Source organism: Lactuca serriola, chromosome 6 (assembly GCF_051521515.1).
Source record: "Lactuca serriola cultivar US96UC23 chromosome 6, Lser_US96UC23_V15, whole genome shotgun sequence".
NCBI lineage: Eukaryota > Viridiplantae > Streptophyta > Magnoliopsida > Asterales > Asteraceae > Lactuca > Lactuca serriola.
In genome coordinates this window covers 21993700-22004730 of record NC_136413.1, presented here as the reverse complement: position 1 = coordinate 22004730, position 11031 = coordinate 21993700, and positions in this window count along the sequence as shown.

The window sequence follows — 11031 nt, the reverse complement described above, 5'->3', positions numbered from 1 at the left end:
AGGAGGGATTTGAATCTCAGGGGTAGGAGATCTGGGTGGTGTGTTGCCTCTTGGAGAGTCGTCAGAATCCGAACTCTCACCCTCTGACTCACTGGATGAGGAAGCGATAACCAGCTTTCTCCTGGGTTGAGTTTTTCGCCTCTTATGCTGCGGAGACTAAGCAGCTTTTGTGGGTTTCCTCTTCTTAGGAGAAGGACCTTTAGCCCCTTTCGCCACCTGTTTCCCTTTGTCAGCCTTCTTGCCTCTTGGAGTAGGCTTGTCGGCTTCGTGAATCGACTTCAACATCTCCGGTGTGAGATCCCTCGGACTAGAACGCTTGAATTCTTTGTAGGTTCTGATAATCCGACTGTCAGCTGGAACGTCAGCATACATGGATTCTGGGATGGAACCATTGAAGGGAAATTTGGAAGCATTTGAGACGATGATCTTCGTGGTATGAAATGTACCAATCGAAGACATCGGAGCACCGGCGACAATGGGGACGTTGTACTTGTCCATCACCCACTTTGTAATCAAAGTCCAGAATCTGGCGTATGAAATTTTAGAATGCCTGGATGTAGAGGAGAGACTCTGGATGAGTTGTAGCCACAGAACAGACCCATAATCCATGTTGATGCCATTGTAGACACCATACATTATCGATAAGAACAACCGGCTAGCACCATCGGAACCGGAGCTTCTTTCAGAGAGTCCTTTGAATAGCACAGTGAACATCCCGTTCCACTGTGGAGGCAGGCACAATTTCTTGAATTTCGCGACTGAAGTAAGCACCTCCGTATAACCCATATTGTAGAACATGTTGAACAAATGCCCCAATGGAACCGTTTCTGGATTAACCCTCGTTGAGTCAGCTTCAAACCCTAACAGGGAGCAAAATCGTAGTTTGGAAATCGACGCTTTGTGCTGAAAAACGTCAAAAAAAAATTCTGTCCACCGCTTTATCATAGTGAGCAGTCGCAAAGATCTGCGACAAGAACTCCATTGGAACAGATTAAACCCTTGAAAGTGCAGGAGCAATCGGCGAAAACCTTAAACACTCGATTATTGGGAACATGAAGGCGTCGTAAACATGAGGAGATAAATCGATTATCAGGCTTTGTTGTGGGCGAATAGGCAGAATGTGGGAAGTGGCGTGAACAGAAGAAGAATCAGCCATTGTTTGAAGTAAGTGGAGAAGATGATGAACAGTAAAAGTTCAGAGATTTCTTGCGCTCTGGGAATTTTGATTGCAGTAAAGAGGTACATGGTAGAAGATGTTGCCTTTTATACTGTGGGTTAAGGAGAGAGAAAGATCTTCCCAAATCTTCTATCGAAAAACGAAGAGTTTTCCGGAGTTGACAGATGCGTGACAGTTGGGGTAGCCGATGATCACGCATGAGAGAGAGAGTGTCAGATTCCAAAGAACACGCCTCCCATCAAGCGCCGTTTAGATATGAAGCGTTTCAGATTCACACGCGCCTCTTCTGCGCCATTTGGAGATGAACCGTTTCAAATTCACACACGCGTCTGCGACGTCATTTGGAGATTAGACGTTTCTAATTCGCACGCTTTCTCTTTTACGCCGTTTGAAATCAAATCGATTGGACTCCCGCCTGAGTCTGCAACTCTTCATCTTATCCCTTTAAGGTGTAACGGTATCTTTTGAACAATGCTCCCATGTGGATTAAAAATGACCACAGCTTATAATTAACCACCAATCCAATAAAAAAGCCTGTAATTATTAGAACCAGAGTTTTGGAAAATCAAAGATTTTCGTGCTAAGGGTGTAAAAGAAAAGAAATAAAGCAATCCTTTTTAGGAAAAATTGTGATGTCAATAAAGACATGAAACAAATGATCCCGGGCACGAATCTCTTCCTTCAAAGTCAAGAGAGACCTTAAGGTGTTAGTGTGGTTTCCCGTTGAATAACGATCAAACACTTATTAAGAAGTGTTGAAAGGCTTCTTTTAATTAAGCTTTTTAGGGTGGCTTTTGCTTTGATTCAACAGTCCTAATCTTGAAATAAGATAGAAAGTGAACAAAGTACTTGTGAGACCGGTGTAGTCTGTTGAACAAGTAGGTTGGTAATAATTTTAAATTAGCTGGGAAAAATAAAATCTCAACAAAAATTAAAAACTGGATCCCAAGGGAAGAAATGTTATGGTTTTATTAACAATTCCATAGGAATCACACAAAACAAAAATTTGAGACTTCATGAAGATATGTCCGTCAATTCATTAGTGAAAACTAGAGCAATATAATTGTTCACCGTCAATTCAGATTGGGTATTGAATTTTGGGTTTCACTCAGCTCGTAGTGGCACGAAACTAAGATCATGAACGCAGTTATTGGGTAACCATAAACCTCAGTGGTAATTGCTGAGAGTCTCAAGGGTTACATATGTGAACTGAGAGGAATGGAGAAGTGTAATTTAGATGGTGTAAGAAAGCAAAGTACCTCTGCATTGAAAGATAGGACTAAGCAGAAAACTCTTAACTCTTGTGAGAAGAGAATTAGGTAGCTCTCCATTAGAATAAATGTGATAGCCCAATTGGGAAGACAAGGTTTGTGTATACCGAGTCATTAAGGCTATTATTCAGAATCAAAGGAGGCTTTGGACACATACAGCAGCATGCTTCTAGGGACACTAAACTAATTCAACAATCTCCCCATAAACAAACACACAAATAAACTCAACGTCAAAAAGAAATAAAGAACAAAATATTTTTGGAGTTTTTGAAAGTATATATTAAGAAAAATATTTTTGGAATTTTTGAAAAAATAATAGTGAAAGAAAAAATAAAAAAAAATTATAACTGAGAAAGAAAATAAAAAGTAAAAAAAAAAAAAAAACTTTGGAAAACCGAACCCGGGCGTTCGGTTTATTTCGGGTGAGAAAAATTAAGAAACCGAACCCGAACGTTCGGTTTATTTCGGTTACCAAAGAAAATGGATTTTCAAAGAGAGAGTACTTTTAACAATAAAAGAAATGTAATAGGAACGATTATACATGAAATTTACAACCAAGAAAACCACCTTTGATTGATGAGCGAAATGCAGATTATTCAACCGAACCCGAGCGTTCGGTTCATTTCGGTACATGAGTACAAAAACCGAACCCGAACGTTCGGTCTATTTCGCTTCTTACTTTTGAGTTTGAGAGGTGATTTGTGGTACTGACTCTGATTCCATCATGCCTAGCCCTTGTAGAATTTTGTTAAATGATGCTTCAGGAAGGGCTTTGGTGAAGACATCAGCCAGTTGATCAGTGGTTCTAACGAAATGAATTTCAACGTTTCCATCTTCCACATGATCTTTAATGAAGTGATACCTCAGTGCTATGTGCTTAGTCTTTGAGTGTTGCACTGGGTTATGACAGATCCTAATTGCACTTTCTGAGTCGCAATATAATGGGATCTTTTTCATATTGAGTCCATAATCCCGGAGTTGACTCTGGATCCAAATCACTTGAGAAGTACAAGAGGCAGCTGCAATGTATTCCGCCTCAGCTGTGGATAAAGACACACATGTTTGTTTCTTTGATTGCCAACTAACTAACTTTCCGTCTAAAAATTGGCAGCCTCCTGTGGTGCTTTTCCTGTCTAGTCCACAACCTCCAAGGTCTGCATCTGAGTAGGCCTGAACGAAGAAGCCCGAGTTGGATGGATACCATAGACCTAAAGAGGTAGTTCGCTTGAGATAACGAAGAATGTTCTTGACTGCAAGCATATGAGGTTCACGTGGATTCGCCTGAAATCTAGCACAATAACAAACAGAGAACATGATATCAGGCCTGCTAGCAGTAAGATACATCAGTGAACCGATCATCTGGCGGTATAGCGTAATATCTATTGCTGGCTTATCCAAGGATGGAGTGAGCTTGGTGTCGAACGCCATGGGAACTTTGACTTTTGAATCTCCCATCATGCGAAATTTTACAAGGAGAGTCTTCGTGTAAGCTTCCTGATTAATAAAGATGCCTTCGGGTCCCTGTCTAATATTTAAACCAAGGAAAAAGTTAATTGGACCCATTGAGCTCATTTCAAATTTAGTCTCCATCAGCTTTCTGAATTCAGCCGTTAAGCTGGGATTCGTAGAGCCAAAGATGATATCATCGACGTAAATTTGAATAATCATAAGGTGGTTACCTTCCTTCTTACGAAAGAAGGTTGGGTCAACCGAACCTTGTTTGAATTTGGACATCTTTAAAAACTTTGTCAGCGTTTCATACCAGGCTCTCGGAGCTTGTTTCAGTCCATACACGGCTTTGTACAAAATATAACAATGATTAGGATACCTTTCATTTACGAATCCAGGAGGTTGCTCCACGTACACTGTTTCTTCAAGTTCTCCATTGAGAAATGCACACTTGACGTCCATTTGGTAGACTTCAAAGTTTTTGTGTGAAGCATAGGCGAGAAATATTCTAACGGATTCCAGCCTAGCTACAGGAGCAAAAGTCTCTTCATAGTCAATTCCTTCCTCCTGACAGTATCCTTTCACTACTAGACGTGCTTTGTTTCGTATCACATTCCCTTCCTTGTCCATTTTGTTCCTGAAGACCCATTTGAGACCAACAACTGAGGCATCTGGAGGAGTTGGAATGAGTCGCCAAACTTTGTTCCTTTCGAATTCATTCAGTTCGTCTTGCATAGCTTGAACCCAATCGGAGTGATCAAGAGCAGTGTTAACTGTCTTTGGTTCAACTTTTGAGACAAAGGAGTTAAACATACATAATTCTACTTTTGAAAACAAGGAAGTCTGTTTTGCCTTGAGTTGAGATCGGGTTAGAACTTTTTCAGATACATTACCAACAACTTGGGAGACAGGATGATCTCTGGTCCATTTGACGAGAGGAGGGTAGTTTGGATCAAAGGTTGGATCCAATTCAGCATTTACCATCTCTTCTAGTTCGGATTGACTTTCATAGTCGTAAGACATATCTACATTCTCCCCCTCGATGGATAAGCTTTCTGGTGTGTCTTGAGTTTCTTGAGCTACAGAGGTTTCTTATGGTGCTGAGCTTTCGGGCATTGATGCACCTTCGGGTGGTGAGGCACTTTCGGTTGGTGAAGTGCGTTTCGGGAGCAGCTTGAGAGCTGTACTCCCCCTCAACATGTGAGCTCGTCTGTGATGATGAAGATATGCCCTCCCCCTCAACTGAAGTATCGTGTTGTGGAGGGTCGTCAGAACTTGATCCTCCTTCATTCATTCTCTTTACAGCATCTTCGACAAGTTGCTTCAAATGATCTACCCTGTTGTCTGCTGCACTGGCTTCTGAGAGAGTGGCCTTCTCTGGTTCATCAAATAACTCAACGAACTTCTCAAAGAGGTTTGCAATTGAGGCTGTGACTTGGCCAGTTTGAGGAAAGATTTCTCCATTTGTGTCTTCGTTGGCCTTTAGCTTTTTGACATAGCTATCGTCAAAAGTCACGTAATAAGTTTCTTCTATTTTCCTCGAGCGCTTGTTTAATACCCTGTACGCTTTAGAAGTGAGAGAATAGCCCAGAAATATCCCTTCGTCGGCTTTGACATCAAACTTGTTGCGGTGTTCTTTAGAATTGAAGATGAAACACCGTGAACCGAACACATGGAAAAACTTGACATTTGGCTTCCTGTTGTTGATGATCTCATAAGGAGTGAGAGTGAAGCGCTTATTGAGATATGACCTGTTCTGTGTAAAACAAGCAGCAGAAATAGCATCAGCCCAAAAGTATAAAGGTAAGGAAGCGAAACTTAGCATGCTTCGGGCCGCCTCGCACAACGAACGGTTTCGTCTTTCGACAATCCCGTTTTGCTGAGGAGTGTAGGGAGCTGAGAAGTTATGACTGGTTCCTTTGTCGGCTAAGAATTCTTCGAATTCTTTATTTTTGAATTCTAGACCATTATCACTATTGATGTTACGAACGACTTTCTTTAGCTGTACTTCAATCTGCTTGATAAACGTCTTCAGTTTGAGTGTCGCTTCAGATTTGTGTTTTAAAAAGAACACCCATGTAAAACGCGAAAAGTCATCAACAATAACAAGAATGTACTTGTTACCACCGATACTTTCGATAGATGATGGACCACACAAATCAATATGAAGTAACTCTAGTGGTTCAACAACTTTAGTGTTTATAATTGATGGATGACTTTGACGACTCTGCTTTCCCATTTCACACGCAGCACATAAATGTTGTCGATCGAATTTGAGCAATGGAAGACCTCGAACATGACCACCTGTGACAAGTTTGTTGATATCTTTGAAGTTGAGATGAGAGAGCCTTCGGTGCCACAACCAGCTTTCGTCAGATTGTGCTTTGGACAAAAAGCAGATAGCTGGATTGCCTTTGATGGGTTTGAGGTTCAGGGGAAACATTTCACCTTTGCGCTCTGATTTGAGAATAACTCTTTTCGTTTTCTTCTCAATTATCTCTGAACCCTCATCATCGAATGAAACCTTGAGACCGGTACCTCCAACAAGCTGAGATACACTGATGAGGTTATGTTGTAGTCCTTCCACATATGTAACCTTTCTAATCGTGAAATCACCGTTTGTAATCATTCCATAGCCTTTTATGGTGCCAAAGGAGTTGTTCCCGAACTTGACATTTCCACCGTTTGAAAGAGACCGAAACTCCCTCAGTTCCTCCTTCCTTCCTGTCATGTGACGTGAGCAGCCACTGTCAATGTACCATTCTTCGTCAAACTGCTCGTCACTGATAACCTGCAAAAATTAAGCAGATTTATGAACCCAAAGTTTCTTGGGTCCTCGTGAGCCTTTCACAGGAACAGGAATAGTAAGAGAGATGTCAACAAAATATGTTCTTTTTATTAAAGTTGTTTCATCTTTCTTTTTAATGGTGAAAGCCTTAATTATATTAGGATTTGTTACTTTCGGTTTGGTTTCTGGTTCAGGCACTGGGACATTGGAATGCTTTTGATCGGTTTTGACTGAGGAAACCTTCGATTTTCCTTTCAAATCTGTTGAAGATTTTGGATTTTGAGCATTAAAAGAATTGGATTTAGAATGAGGTTGAGAGGAATTAGAAGAATTAAAAGAAGAACGAGAGAAGTTAGACTGAGATGATTTCTTGACTTGAGATTCTAAGTGACCCTTTTGTTTTTGATCATTAGTGGGATCGAACCTAGATCTTTGGTCTCTTTTGCTCTCGGAACCGAACCTCTGCTTTCGGTTGACGTTGTCCTCTGAACCGAACCTTTGCTTTTGGTTGATGTTGTTCTCTGAACCGAACCTTTGCTTTCGGTTGATGTTGTTCTCTGAACCGAACCTTTGCTTTCGGTTGATGTTGTTCGCGGAACCGAACCTTTGCTTTCGGTTGTTTTGACATTCTTGTGACCTTACAGTGTTATTCTCTGACTTCAAGTTTCTGTCATGATATGAGAAATATGCATTTTGTGACTGCCAAAACTGTTTTCTTTCAGAGAGATTCTTCTTGTATCTCTTATTCCTTTTCTGTTTCTGATTTCTCACTTGATTCGGCTGACGATGGATATTCGCTTTTGGTTTTTGCTTTCCTTCAGCTGGTTCACTCTGAACTGATGATGTTTCGCTTAATGTAGTGACTCCTTTAGCATGAATTCCTTTTTCTTGAGGAGCATCTTTTGTACCACTAGTACTTGGCGCGTCGAAGCTATCAGGCTTGTTCAAAGGTTCTGGCACATATCTACCTTTACTTTTCCATGAAGTTCTTTCTGACAGACCTACCGTTTCGTCAGCATTGTCGATGGGAGTTGACCAGAAGAACTCGGCGCAGCCGTCAGCATTGTCTTCGTTTACAATGGCTGTGAGTTCAGCAATCTGATGTTCGGTTACGCCTGTGACCTTATACACTTGATTTGGAGTGGTTCTTACCTTTTGGTATACTACAGCCTTTTCTGCAAGAATCGGGGACTTTTGTTGGGACAAACGAGCAAACTCCACTGAATTTTCTGAAATGAGATTCTTGTGGTTTTTGGGTTCGCTCTTGACAAACTCTGAACAATCCACTGTGTCTTCTACAGAAATTTCACTCATATTGTCGTCCTCATTAAGCTCAGATGCATTTTCAACATCAATTTTATTTTCTGAGCTCAAGTTGGAATTCAATGAGTCAAATTTTTGTATGGTTTCGGTCCTCAGTTTCAGTTTATCATTTTCATCCAAAAGGTTTTTAAGCATGTCCTTATGGTCCTTGGACTTTATGAAAGATTCGATTTTGTCTAGTCCATACATATATGTCGGATTAACTTCTTCAGACGAAATAACACTTTCACAATTATACGCTTCAGCATCAATTTCATCCTCCTTAAACTCAAGGAAGGGTAAAATCATACGATGAATCTTTTGTCCTATTTCACAGTCCAAATGAAGCTGAGTGATATTAGTATAAAGACATTTAGCAATCAAACAAAAAACATTTCTCTGTTTTAAAAGCTTTAAATTGTCTCTTTGCAAATAAATGTTTTCATCTTTGATTTTGATTAACTCCGACTCCTTCAGTTCGATCCACATCCTTCTTTCCTCACTCTTTGAAGATACCCTGCTTATTTGGTCAGTTAGGTTAGAATTGGTGACTCGTGTTTGAGTTAAACTGCTGTCTAGATGAGAGATTCTTGAATTAACATTTTTTAATTCTTTTTCATATGAGCTTTGTGGTACTTTGAATGCAATAAAAACGGATTGTACCTTTTTGATTAATTCATCAAGTTCTTTGAACTGTACGCTGAGCGGTTTTGCTGTGAAGCACAAGTCCTCTCGCTCCTTTGCGTCTTCATTCCCACCATCTGTGTTGTATCCCCTCATCTGAGATACATCAGACACCATCAAGCATTTTCCACCACTACTCTCTTCTTTCGCCACATAAGCCTTTCCATGAGAAGGCTTCCTTACTTCATCATCTTCAGAGTCGGTTGACTAGACCTCCACGCCACCGAACTCATCATCAGCTACCGAACCCTGCACAATTAAAGCATTCATAGAAGGGTTAGTAGTAGATTTCTTCTTCCTAATCTCATCCAGCTTTTTCATCAACAAAGCTTCTTCATCTTTTTGATCATCCTTTTCTGCCATTTTCTTGAGGACACAATCTTTTGCATAGTGGTTCTTTCCTCCACAATAATAGCAGCTTACTCCCGAATCTCCTTCAGCTTTCGGTTCCTTCTTTGGGTCTTCTACCTTCGGTTCTTCCCTGACCTTTTCTGAACTATAACTTCCATGCCAATTTCTGTTCTTGTTGGTGGGGAATCTTTTCTTGATGAGCCTTTTTGGGTTTGACACCATCATTGCATAGTCTTCAGAGGTAAGGTCATAATCCTCTAGGTTGAGGTCTTCATTTTCCGTCACAACTTTGCTTTTGGATAGAAGGGCTAATGAACCCAAGCTTGAAACCACATTTTTCTCCTGTAACACGATCTTTTCTTGAGACTTCAGAATGCCTACCAGTTTCGCCAGAGAATAGGATTTGAATTGCTCATGCGCTTTAACTGTGGACACTACAACTCTCCACTCAGATCGAAGGCCGTTTAAAAACGTGACCTTTTGTTTAATCAGCTTCCTTTCAATATCACGTTTAATCATCTTACTAAGAAGATGATTGAAGCGATCGAACGTTTGAGTCACGGTTTCCTCAGGACTCTGCTTGAATTCACCAAATTCGGACAGCAGCAAGGTTTGAATGGAATGCTCAAGATCCTCATCCGTAGAATACAACTCTCGCATCCTATCCGATATTTCTTTGGCAGTTGTGCATGAACTCACCAGCCTTAAAGTGTCAGATTGAAGAGCGAATCTGATTAATCTCAATGCTTTAATATTGCACTGAAATTTATCTTTTTCGTCTTGAGCAATATCTTTAACGTCCTTCAAAAGATCATTATACTCCTTCTGAGTCTTAATAATTCTTGAAGTTGCTGAATGAGCGAATGGTCCAGATACTATTGCTTCCCAGATGAGGTATCCATTGTCCTCAGATCCTATAACATAGTCTTCAAAGTGATGAGCCCAGACTTCATAATCCTGGGTGTAGAGGATGGGAATCTTCGTCGTTGATCTGATGCTGTTCGAGATATTAATTGGATTTGATTGTGACTCGTCCATCCTAGATCGAATAACCTGTTTAAAAGATCAGACTTGTAATGAATTAAATTAGGGCAAAACAAATAAATACCAAGTTACGTCAATTATGGGATAACGGCTCAATAAATATCCGTAAATGCGGAATAACCCTAATCGCAACCTTTTTCACAGAAAAGAAGTGTATGAATTACACAGCCTCCTGCTCTGATACCAATTGATAAGTTATAAAACTAACTTGAAGATCGTTTGGATCTTTATAACAGGTAAAATAATGAATACGAAAATTGCAAATAACACAAGTATGGATCAAAGTGTGTCGAATGATTAGATCAACAATCCTCAGCAGAGCTCGATAAAGAACTTCCACTGTAGAGGATTTAAGGTTACAGGAACGATAAAGATATAATGCTCTGATCGATCGTAATAATCGTTTTTCTATCGTTCTACCAAGATGCATGCAAGCACCTATATTTATATTAAACCCTATCAAGCTCACGGTTGGACAGGCCCAAACCGGAGTTACAAAACTGGACTAATAAGCGAGCCCAATAGACGCAATACATAACAAAACGCTACCCAACAAACACACATGGAAGGTGTTATGAATACCATTGAGTTCTTCGGGCAATTTCAACTTGTAAGCTTGGTTACCTATCTTCTGAAGAACTTTGAACGGTCCAATAAAGGTTGGACTCAACTTCCCTCGTTTTCCGAATCTTATAAGTCCCTTCCACGGTGAGACTTTAAGCAAAACGGAATCCCCAACTTCAAAAGTCATTGGTCGTCTTTGCTTGTCAGCATAGCTCTTCTGTCGATCCTGGGCTGGTAACATTCTTTCCCTAATCACCTTCAACTTCTCAGCAGTCTCATGGACTATCTCGGGGCACATAAACTGCTTCTCTCCGGCTTCAAGCCAACAAGACGGCGTACGACACTTATGTCCATACAATGCTTGATAAGGTGCCATCTTGATGCTCGAGTGAAAACTATTG